This window comes from Pecten maximus, chromosome 12 (genome assembly GCF_902652985.1).
Source record: "Pecten maximus chromosome 12, xPecMax1.1, whole genome shotgun sequence".
Taxonomy (NCBI): domain Eukaryota; kingdom Metazoa; phylum Mollusca; class Bivalvia; order Pectinida; family Pectinidae; genus Pecten; species Pecten maximus.
The window spans coordinates 10,829,220-10,839,946 of NC_047026.1; positions in this window are offsets into that span (position 1 = coordinate 10,829,220).

Below are 10,727 nucleotides of genomic sequence, written 5' to 3' on the forward strand. Positions count from 1 at the left end.
TGACATTAACTCGACAAACAGAGGACGCTGTATGACATTAACTCGACAAACAGAGGACGCTGTATGACATTAACTCTACAGAGGACGCTGTATGACATTAACTCGACAAACAGAGGACGCTGTATGACATTAACTCTACAGAGGACACTGTATGACATTAACTCGACAAACAGAGGACGCTGTATGACAATAACTCGACAAACAGAGGACGCGGTATGACATCAACTCGACAAACAGAGGACGCTGTATGACATCAACTCGACAAACAGAGGACGCTGTATGACATAAACTTGACAAACAGAGGACGTTGTATGATATCAACTCTACAAACAGAGGGCGCTGTATGACATTAACTCGACAAACAGAGGACGCTGTATGACATCAACTCTACAGAGGACGCTGTATGACATTAACTCGACAAACAGAGGACGCTGTATGACATTAACTCGACAAACAGAGGACGTTGTATGACATAAACTCTACAGAGGACGCTGTATGACATCTAAACTGGACAAACAGAGGACGCTGTATGACATCAACTCGACAAACAGAGGACGCTGTATGACATCAACTCTACAGAGGACGCTGTATGACATAAACTCGACAAACAGAGGACGCTGTATGACATTAACTCGACAAACAGAGGACGCTGTATGACATCAACTCTACAGAGGACGCTGTATGACATTAACTCGACAAACAGAGGACGCTGTATGATATCAACTCGACAAACAGAGGACACTGTATTACATAAACTCGACAAACAGAGGACGCTGTATGACATAAACTCGACAAACAGAGGACGCTGTATGACATTACCTCGACAAACAGAGGACGCTGTATGATATCAACTCGACAAACAGAGGACACTGTATGACATAAACTCGACAAACAGAGGACGCTGTATGACATAAACTCGACAAACAGAGGACGCTGTATGACATCAACTCGACAAACAGAGGACGCTGTATGACATAAACTCGACAAACAGAGGACGCTGTATGACATTACCTCGACAAACAGAGGACGCTGTATGACATCATCTCGACAAAGAGAGGACGCTGTATAACATCTACTCTACAGACAGAGGACGTTGTATGACATAAACTTGACAAACAGAGGACGCTATATGACATTAACTCGACAAACAGAGGACGCTGTATGACATTAACTCGACAAACAGAGGGCGCTGTATGACATCAACTCTACAGATGGCGCTGTATGACATTAACTCGACAAACAGAGGACGATGCATGACATCAACTCTACAGAGGACGCTGTATGACATCAACTCGACAAACAGAGGACGCTGTTTGACATCAGCTCTACAGGGGACGCTTTATGACATTAACTCTACTGAGGACGTTGTATGACATCAACTCTACAGAGGACGCTGGATAACATCAACTCGACAAACAGAGGACGCTGTATGACATCAACTCTACAGAGGACGCTGTATGACATTAACTCGACAAACAGAGGACGCTGTATGATATCAACTCGACAAACAGAGGACGTTGTATGACATAAACTTGACAAACAGAGGACGCTGTATGACATCAACTCTACAGAGGACGCTGTATGACATTAACTCGACAAACAGAGGACGCTGTATGATATCAACTCGACAAACAGAGGACGTTGTATGACATCAACTCTACAGATGGCGCTGTATGACATTAACTCGACAAACAGAGGACGCTGTATGACATCAACTCTACAGAGGACGCTGTATGACAAACTCGACAAACAGAGGACGATGCATGACATGAACTCGTCAAACAGAGGGCGCTGTATGACATCAACTCGACATACAGGGGACGCTGTATGACATCAACTCGACAAATAGAGCACGCTGTATGACAATAACTCGACAAACAGAGGACGCTGTATGACATAAACTCTACAGAGGACGCTGTATGACATAAACTCTACAGAGGACGCTGTATGACAATAACTCGACAAACAGAGGACGCTGTATGACATCAACTCGACAAACATGTGACGCTGTATGACATCAACTCGACAAATAGAGCACGCTGTATGACAATAACTCGACAAACAGAGGACGCTGTATGACATAAACTCTACAGAGGACGCTGTATGACAAACTCGACAAACAGAGGACGCTGTATGACATAAACTCTACAGAGGACGCTGTATGACATCAACTCGTCAAACAATGGACGCTGTATGACAATAACTCGACAAACAGAGGACGCTGTATGACATAAACTCTACAGAGGACGCTGTATGACATTAACTCGACAAACAGAGGACGCTGTATGACATAAACTTGACAAACAGAGGACGCTGTATGACATAAACTCGACAAACAGAGGACGCTGTATGACATCTACTCTACAGATGGCGCTGTAAGACATCTACTCTACAGAGGACGCTGTATGACATAAACTCGACAAACAGAGGACGCTGTATGACATTAACTCGACAAACAGAGGACGCTGTATGACATCAACTCTACAGATGACGCTGTATGACATTAACTCTACAGAGGACGATGTATGACATAAGCTCGACAAACAGAGGACGATGTATGACATCAACTCGACAAACAGAGGACGATGTATGACATCAACTCTGCAGAGGACGCTGTAAGACATCTACTCTACAGAGGACGCTGTATGACATTAACTCGACAAACAGAGGACGCTGTATGACATCAACTCTACAGAGGACGCTGTATGACATCAACTCTACAGGGGACGCTGTATGACATAAACTTGACAAACAGAGGACGCTGTATGACATCAACTCTACAGGGGACGCTGTATGACATCAACTCGTCAAACAATGGGCGCTGTATGACATCAACTCTACAGAGGACGCTGTATGACATTAACTCGACAAACAGGGGACGCTGTATGACATCAACTCTACAGAGGACGCTGTATGACATTAACTCGACAAACAGAGGACGCTGTATGACATCAACTCGACAAACAGAGGACGCTGTATGACATCAACTCTACAGAGGACGCTGTATGACATTAACTCGACAAACAGGGGACGCTGTATGACATTAACTCGACAAACAGAGGACGCTGTATGACATCAACAACTCTACAGGGGACGCTGTATGACATTAACTCTACAGAGGACGATGTATGACATAAGCTCGACAAACAGAGGACGATGTATGACATCAACTCGACAAACAGAGGACGCTGTATGACATCAACTCTACAGGGGACGCTGTATGACATCAACTCGTCAAACAATGGGCGCTGTATGACATCAACTCTACAGAGGACGCTGTATGACATTAACTCGACAAACAGAGGACGCTGTATGATATCAACTCTACAAACAGAGGACGCTGTATGACATTAACTCGACAAACAGATGACGCTGTATGACATCAACTCTACAGAGGACGGTGTATGACATCAACTCGACAAACAGAGGACGATGTATGACATCAACTCGACAAACAGAGGACGATGTATGACATCAACTCTGCAGAGGACGCTGTAAGACATCTACTCTACAGAGGACGCTGTATGACATTAACTCGACAAACAGAGGACGCTGTATGACATCAACTCTACAGAGGACGCTGTATGACATTAACTCGACAAACACAGGACGCTGTATGACATCAACTTTACAGAGGACGCTGTATGACATTAACTCGACAAACACAGGACGCTGTATGACATCAACTCTACAGAGGACGCTGTATGACATCAACAACTCTACAGGGGACGCTGTATGACATCAACTCGACAAACAGAGGACGCTATATGACATTAACTCGACAAACAGAGGACGCTGTATGCCATCTACTCTACAGAGGACGCTGTATGACATCAACAACTCTACAGGGGACGCTGTATGACATTAACTCTACAGAGGACGATGTATGACATAAGCTCGACAAACAGAGGACGATGTATGACATCAACTCTACAAACAGAGGACGCTATATGACATTAACTCGACAAACAGAGGACGCTGTATGACATCAACTCTACAGGGGACGCTGTATGACATCAACTCGTCAAACAATGGGCGCTGTATGACATCAACTCTACAGAGGACGCTGTATGACATTAACTCGACAAACAGAGGACGCTGTATGATATCAACTCGACAAACAGAGGACGCTGTATGACATTAACTCGACAAACAGAGGACGCGGTATGACATCAACTCGACAAACAGCGGACGTTGTATGACATTAACTCGACAAACAGGGGACGCTGTATGACATTAACTCAACAAACAGAAGACGTTGTATGACATTAACTCGACAAACAGAGGACGCGGTATGACATCAACTTTACAGGGGACGCTGTATGACATCAACTCGACAAACAGAGGACACTGTATGACATAAACTCGACAAACAGAGGACGCTGTATGACATAAACTCGACAAACAGAGGACGCTGTATGACATTAACTCTACAGAGGACGCTGTATGACATTAACTCAACAAACAGAGGACACTGTATGACATAAACTCGACAAACAGAGGACGCTGTATGACATTAACTCTACAGAGGACGCTGTATGACATTAACTCAACAAACAGAGGACACTGTATGACATTAACTCGACAAACAGGGGACGCTGTATGATATTAACTCGACAAACAGAAGACGCTGTATGACATTAACTCGACAAATAGAGGACGCTGTATGACATCAACTTTACAGGGGACGCTGTATGACATAAACTCGACAAACAGAGGACGATGTATGACATCAACTCGTCAAACAATGGGCGCTGTATGACATCAACTCTACAGAGGACGCTGTATGACATTAACTCGACAAACAGAGGACGCTGTATGATATCAACTCTACAAACAGAGGACGCTGTATGACATCAACTCTACAGAGGACGCTGTATGACAAACTCGACAAACAGAGGAAGATGTATGACATCAACTCGTCAAACAGAGGGCGCTGTATGACATTAACTCGACAAACAGAGGACGCTGTATGACATCAACAACTTTACAGGGGACGCTGTATGACATTAACTCGACAAACAGAGAAAGCTGTATGACAAACTCGACAAACAGAGGACGATGTATGACATCAACTCGACAAACAGAGGACGCGGTATGACATCAACTTTACAGGGGACGCTGTATGACAAACTCTACAAACAGAGGACGATGTATGACATCAACTCGTCAAACAATGGGCGCTGTATGACATTAACTCTACAGAGGACGCTGTATGATATCAACTCTACAAACAGAGGACGCTGTATGACATCAACTCTACAGAGGACGCTGTATGACATTAACTCGACAAACAGAGAACGTTGTATGACATAAACTTGACAAACAGAGGACGCTGTATGACATAAACTCGACAAACAGAGGACGCTGTATGACATTAACTCGACAAACAGTGGACACTGTATGACATTAACTCGACAAACAGAGGACGCTGTATGACATCAACAACTCTACAGGGGACGCTGTATGACATTAACTCGACAAACAGAAGACGATGTATGACATCAACTCGACAAACAGAGGACGCTGTATGACATAAACTTGACAAACAGAGGACGATGTATGGCATCAACTCGACATACAGGGGACGCTGTATGACATTAACTCGACAAACAGAGGACGCTGTATGACATCAACTCGACAAATAGAGCACGCTGTATGACATTAACTCAACATTCTGTTCCGTCTAATGTGATGACATATGCGTATAAACAACAACCAATCACTATCATGCTTCCAAATGGTGACGCTATGCGCATTGTAACTTCTTGTTTATCTAAACATGCGCATTACACGTAACCAAAGCTTCTTCAAGAGTTAGACGCTTGAAGTAGGCAATAGAGTGCTATATTGTGTAAGCTCGACAAAGGACGTTGCGGACGCTGCATCATGTAAACGCGGGATCGTGTGAAGGCGACAATAACAGGGCGTGGTTTGATGTTCGACAAACAAAAGACTCATGTAAACTCGACAAACAGAGGACGCCGTGTCACGAAAACACGACAAACAGAGGACGCCGAGTCACGAAAACACGACAAACAGAAGACGCTGTGTCACGAAAACAAGACAAACAGAGGACGCCATGTCACGAAAACATGACAAACAGAGGACGCCGTGTCACGAAAACACGACAAACAGAGGACGCCGTGTCACGAAAACACGACAAACAGAGGACGCAGTGTCACGAAAACAAGACAAACAGAGGACGCTGTGTTATGTAAACACGACAAACAGAGGACGCCGTGTCACGAAAACACGACAAACAGAGGACGCCGTGTCACGAAAACACGACAAACAGAGGACGCAGTGTCACGTAAACACGACAAACAGAGGACGCAGTGTCACGAAAACACGACAAAACAGGACGCTGTGTCATGTAAACACGACAAACAGAGGACGCTGTGTCATGTAAACACGACAAACAGGACGCCGTGTCATGTAAACGTGATAAACAGGGAGGTCGTGTCATGAAAACACGACGAACAAAGGACGCCGTGTCACGAAAACATGACAAACAAACGACATATAGAAGCGGTGCACAATATATTAATATCTGCAGGATTCAATTTATCATCTCTTTATTCTTGATTTTAAGACAAAAGAGAAGCTCAAATTGTTCGAGGTAAAAGCGTAAAGTGTGTAATTTTCGGTATCGTTGGTGGTGAATTACCACTTTCTATTCGGTAAACCTCTCCTTTGTTTGATATTTGTGATTTCCCATGCTCCTGGATTTCCTAACTGTGTGCCCCTGCAACACTGACTGACGGACTCTTAAATGGTTCTAGTAGTACTTTGTCATTAAAAACATAATTTAAATACTGTGTAGCATTATAAAATAGTATGAAGAATCAATGTTTAAACAGACATATATCCTATTCTATTTGAGGGGAAGGTTACTCAAATCTTGAATGAGAATACTCCTACAATCATGACATCGATTAACCTTCCCGAAAAATGTAGTTCTTCATCCCAGGTTCCACCATATTGTATTTTAATGAAGACAAACGACAATAAGACAGGATTCGTTTGCCTGCGTGTCGATAGTCATCCAATGAACCCGACGTTCCTACTACTTCTATTCATCAAGAGACTACAGAGTAAATACCTCGGTCACCTTGAGCAATTCCGTTAACTACACCAACCAATGTTGTCGGTAAGTCATCTCGTTATATTGTTTAAAGTAGCCCACCGACTTACACGCACATTGATCGTGGAGCGTATACTGTCTCGATGAAATTAAACTAAAATTAGTAAAGGACAGTCAGACCCTTTACTCCGTCATCACTCATATCGAAGGTCTTCATGCTCTGAAGAATCAGTTTCTATTTCTTATTGCAGATTTTTGCAACTGATACCAATGTATGATTTTCAAATGCGGATATACATTCATAAAGGTCTACTCGACTTGTAAATGTCGCATTTAAGGCCAAGAAAGGGGTATAAATGAGATAACATTAAGAATTTTTCGTTTAGAATACTTAAGTTTGGTAGTTCCCACTTTGGAGGAAGAATTTCTTTAAATGTCGCCATTTTTCAAAATCATGTGAGAATTAATTCATGTCATGGTTGGTAGCAGTTTTGTAAGAAAGATGAATATGGTTATAGTTTTCTGAACAAAAAATCTAATTTAGCTGTTTTCCAAATGTTCAAAAATAGCATCCGCAATGAAATTAGAAGATGGTTTCATTTGTACGTCCATAATAGCAATTTACAAAAGAGAAAAAAGGAGTTTATTTCAAGAATATTTCATCCAGAGGATATTCACATCTTGTGATTATTGGAGACTTCAATTACCTAGCTACCAACTCGGTCACTCAAAATGCAAGATGAGAAAAAAATCTACGTACACATTCCTGCAAGCGTATTATCTATATCAACACGTGCAAAATCCAAGATGGAGAGGAAGTGAGAAACCCAAATTGGTAGATCTTATTCTCACAATTAAGGAAAATAATTCAGAATATCAAATCTCGGAAAGAGTGATCATTTTGTGTTGCTGTACTTTAAATTTAATGCGACTATAAATGTAAATATATATTAGAAAAAAAATATTATCAAGCGTAATTTTTTCACCAATGATATCATAAACTAAGACATATTTACGAAAATAAGATATGTCCGGTGTCGTGTTTTTTCAAAATTCCTTGCTAAGTGCAAATTATTACAATTCACTGAACCTACAATAGTGCATTTTTTATCGCTCGTTACTACAACGCTGAACGGACTCGACGTTTGAACCACGTGACTCTGTTCGGCTTTCTCCGTGTAGCTTTCGTTATATATTCTATATACATACATCAATCATTAATTTAGCTCTGTTGACTATAAATAGAAATTGACCTACAAATCAACAGAAATATCGCATATCAGTCACCATATGTTGGTCATGTCAACTCTGGTTTTGGTGAACAGAGTTCCACTCTGGACCACAGGCGCTTGCAAAGAAAATGGGAATTAAAAACAAAAACAACAACAACAACAACAAAAAAACAATGATATCAGTGGTATGTGTACTGTGTAAAAGTGTTGTACTTTACAGAGGACACATACCACTGTCATATAAAAAAAAGAAAATCTATGCAAGCGCCTGTGCTCTTGACATGGATAGCTTGACCCGTCGCTTTAAGTTGCTCCGTAGTTAAGGAAATGTTGTGGGTTGAACATATATCAATAAAAACATTGTAGACAAACTGATATTCACATAAACTTAGGTGTCTAGCTCTATCGGCGCAAAGTGATAAGCACAAAAACGCACACTCTTATACACTACAATTATCAGTTTGCATACAAATGCAATGAAAATATCACGTTTCATGTATCACAGAAGGTATTGCTTTATAATAAAAGCAAGCAACCACATACACACTCTCTTTATATAAATAGTAAAATCTTAAAAGCATGATAAAGGAATCTAAACACAAAAAATGTGACAAAGTATGAAAACAATGCAGTTGGCAGTTGAAGTTCAGCAGAAATATAATATCATGTACAAATTGCACAGTTGAATAGTTTGTCATCCCAGTTACTCAGCAACCCGTAGAAGACTCTGTAATTTTCAGCTTGGCGTATTTCATTAGACAAGCTATTCCACACCTGGGCAGCCTCAAATCTAAATGTTTTGCTATACTTAGTTGTGTTTATCCTACATCCTAAGATTATATGACATCTGATTTCTGTTTATCAAATCACACAAAAAAATGGTGCAATATTGTTCACAATCTTAAAGACGTCCTTGCCTTTCACCTTCTCTTGTAAGATGTTTGCCTAAAATGTTCAAAATTAATATCTGTTTTAAATTCTTTCTACATGAAAGATGTTTGTCAAAATTTTAAGTCGGTGTCGATATCGACTCATATGTGGTTGAAATAGTTTTCATACGGGATTTGGTGATACCAGTCACTAAAAGAGTTTTTTTGCTTGTGTTTTTTTTCTTTCTTTCCAATGCATATAGCTTGAAACTTACCTGGATTTGCCTACATCATTGTCAGAGAACCATTTTAGTAGCAAACTACTCTCAGTTCGTAAGACATCCATGAGGTCTGCTGCAGTGGGTGTTATTCAACTCCCAAGGCATGGAATAATCATTACAACTGTTTAATAACATTCAGTTTACACCACACGTGGAATAAGCTCTTTATGCGTTTTGATTGGTTGACTCACGTGGTTCAATGCAATTTGATTGGCTAACACTTGAAGGCCACTTCACGATGTCCTTGGAAGTGATATTGCATGAGAAGTAGTTCCCAGTTGTTTTGTTATATTCATGAATATGTATATAGATTTATGTCAATTCATTGTTTTGAAAGAATAAACATACCTATTATTTTGTTTTGATTTGTAGAAAATTGTAATATTACCATACATTTCCAAATTTGTCAGTTTTGCATATTAATTAGCGGCATTTCAAACTAGGTCATATCCTTACACCACACCTGATATTGTGAAAAGAACACACGTTGACACAAAACATGTCATTTCATTCTCAGAAAAGCTTTTCTATTGTGGTAGAAACAGGTCACACAAACTCGTAGTTGTTGTATATGGTATTTCTTTCACTCTCGTTAATTATTTTCAAAAGTTACAAAAAACACGAGCATTAGCGAGAAATACCTTTTTTTTTTTTTTTTTTTAATATTTGAATGATTGAGCTTGCTTTGGCGAACGTGGACATCTGTTATCAATGATGCAGCGCTATGTCTTAAACATATTTCACTATTTATATAAAGAAATAAGCGTTTTATGGGTATGAATTCTACCAACTTAGTCGCTTTAAGTGTTAAGGAAACTGTAATCCAAGCCTTTGTTAACAGTAAAAGTACTTTTAAACCGATGATACAGGACTACCGTCACTAAACATGTGAAATATGATGTTCCAGTAGTCAAGCATGTTATTAACACTTAATAACATGTCGTTCTAATGTGGGTTTCCACGCGCCGTCTTAGAAACATCAATTACGGTAACTACTTATTAAGTATCATCACTTAGCTCTTTGTTTTGTACTATTATAATATTTTCAGCACATAGGATAATTGGTAGTTCTCTCAGAAATAAATACAGATGCCGTATTTGCTGGCTATGATGTGACGATGCTGAACCTTTACAGAATTTTTGGGATGCCCATGAACGTGTAGGGGATGTATAACGTAAGTATATGTTGTGTCCGAGATGACAAAATAGGTTGACAATCTGAAGCGGCTTTGTATTCTTTTTTTTTTATCTCATCACT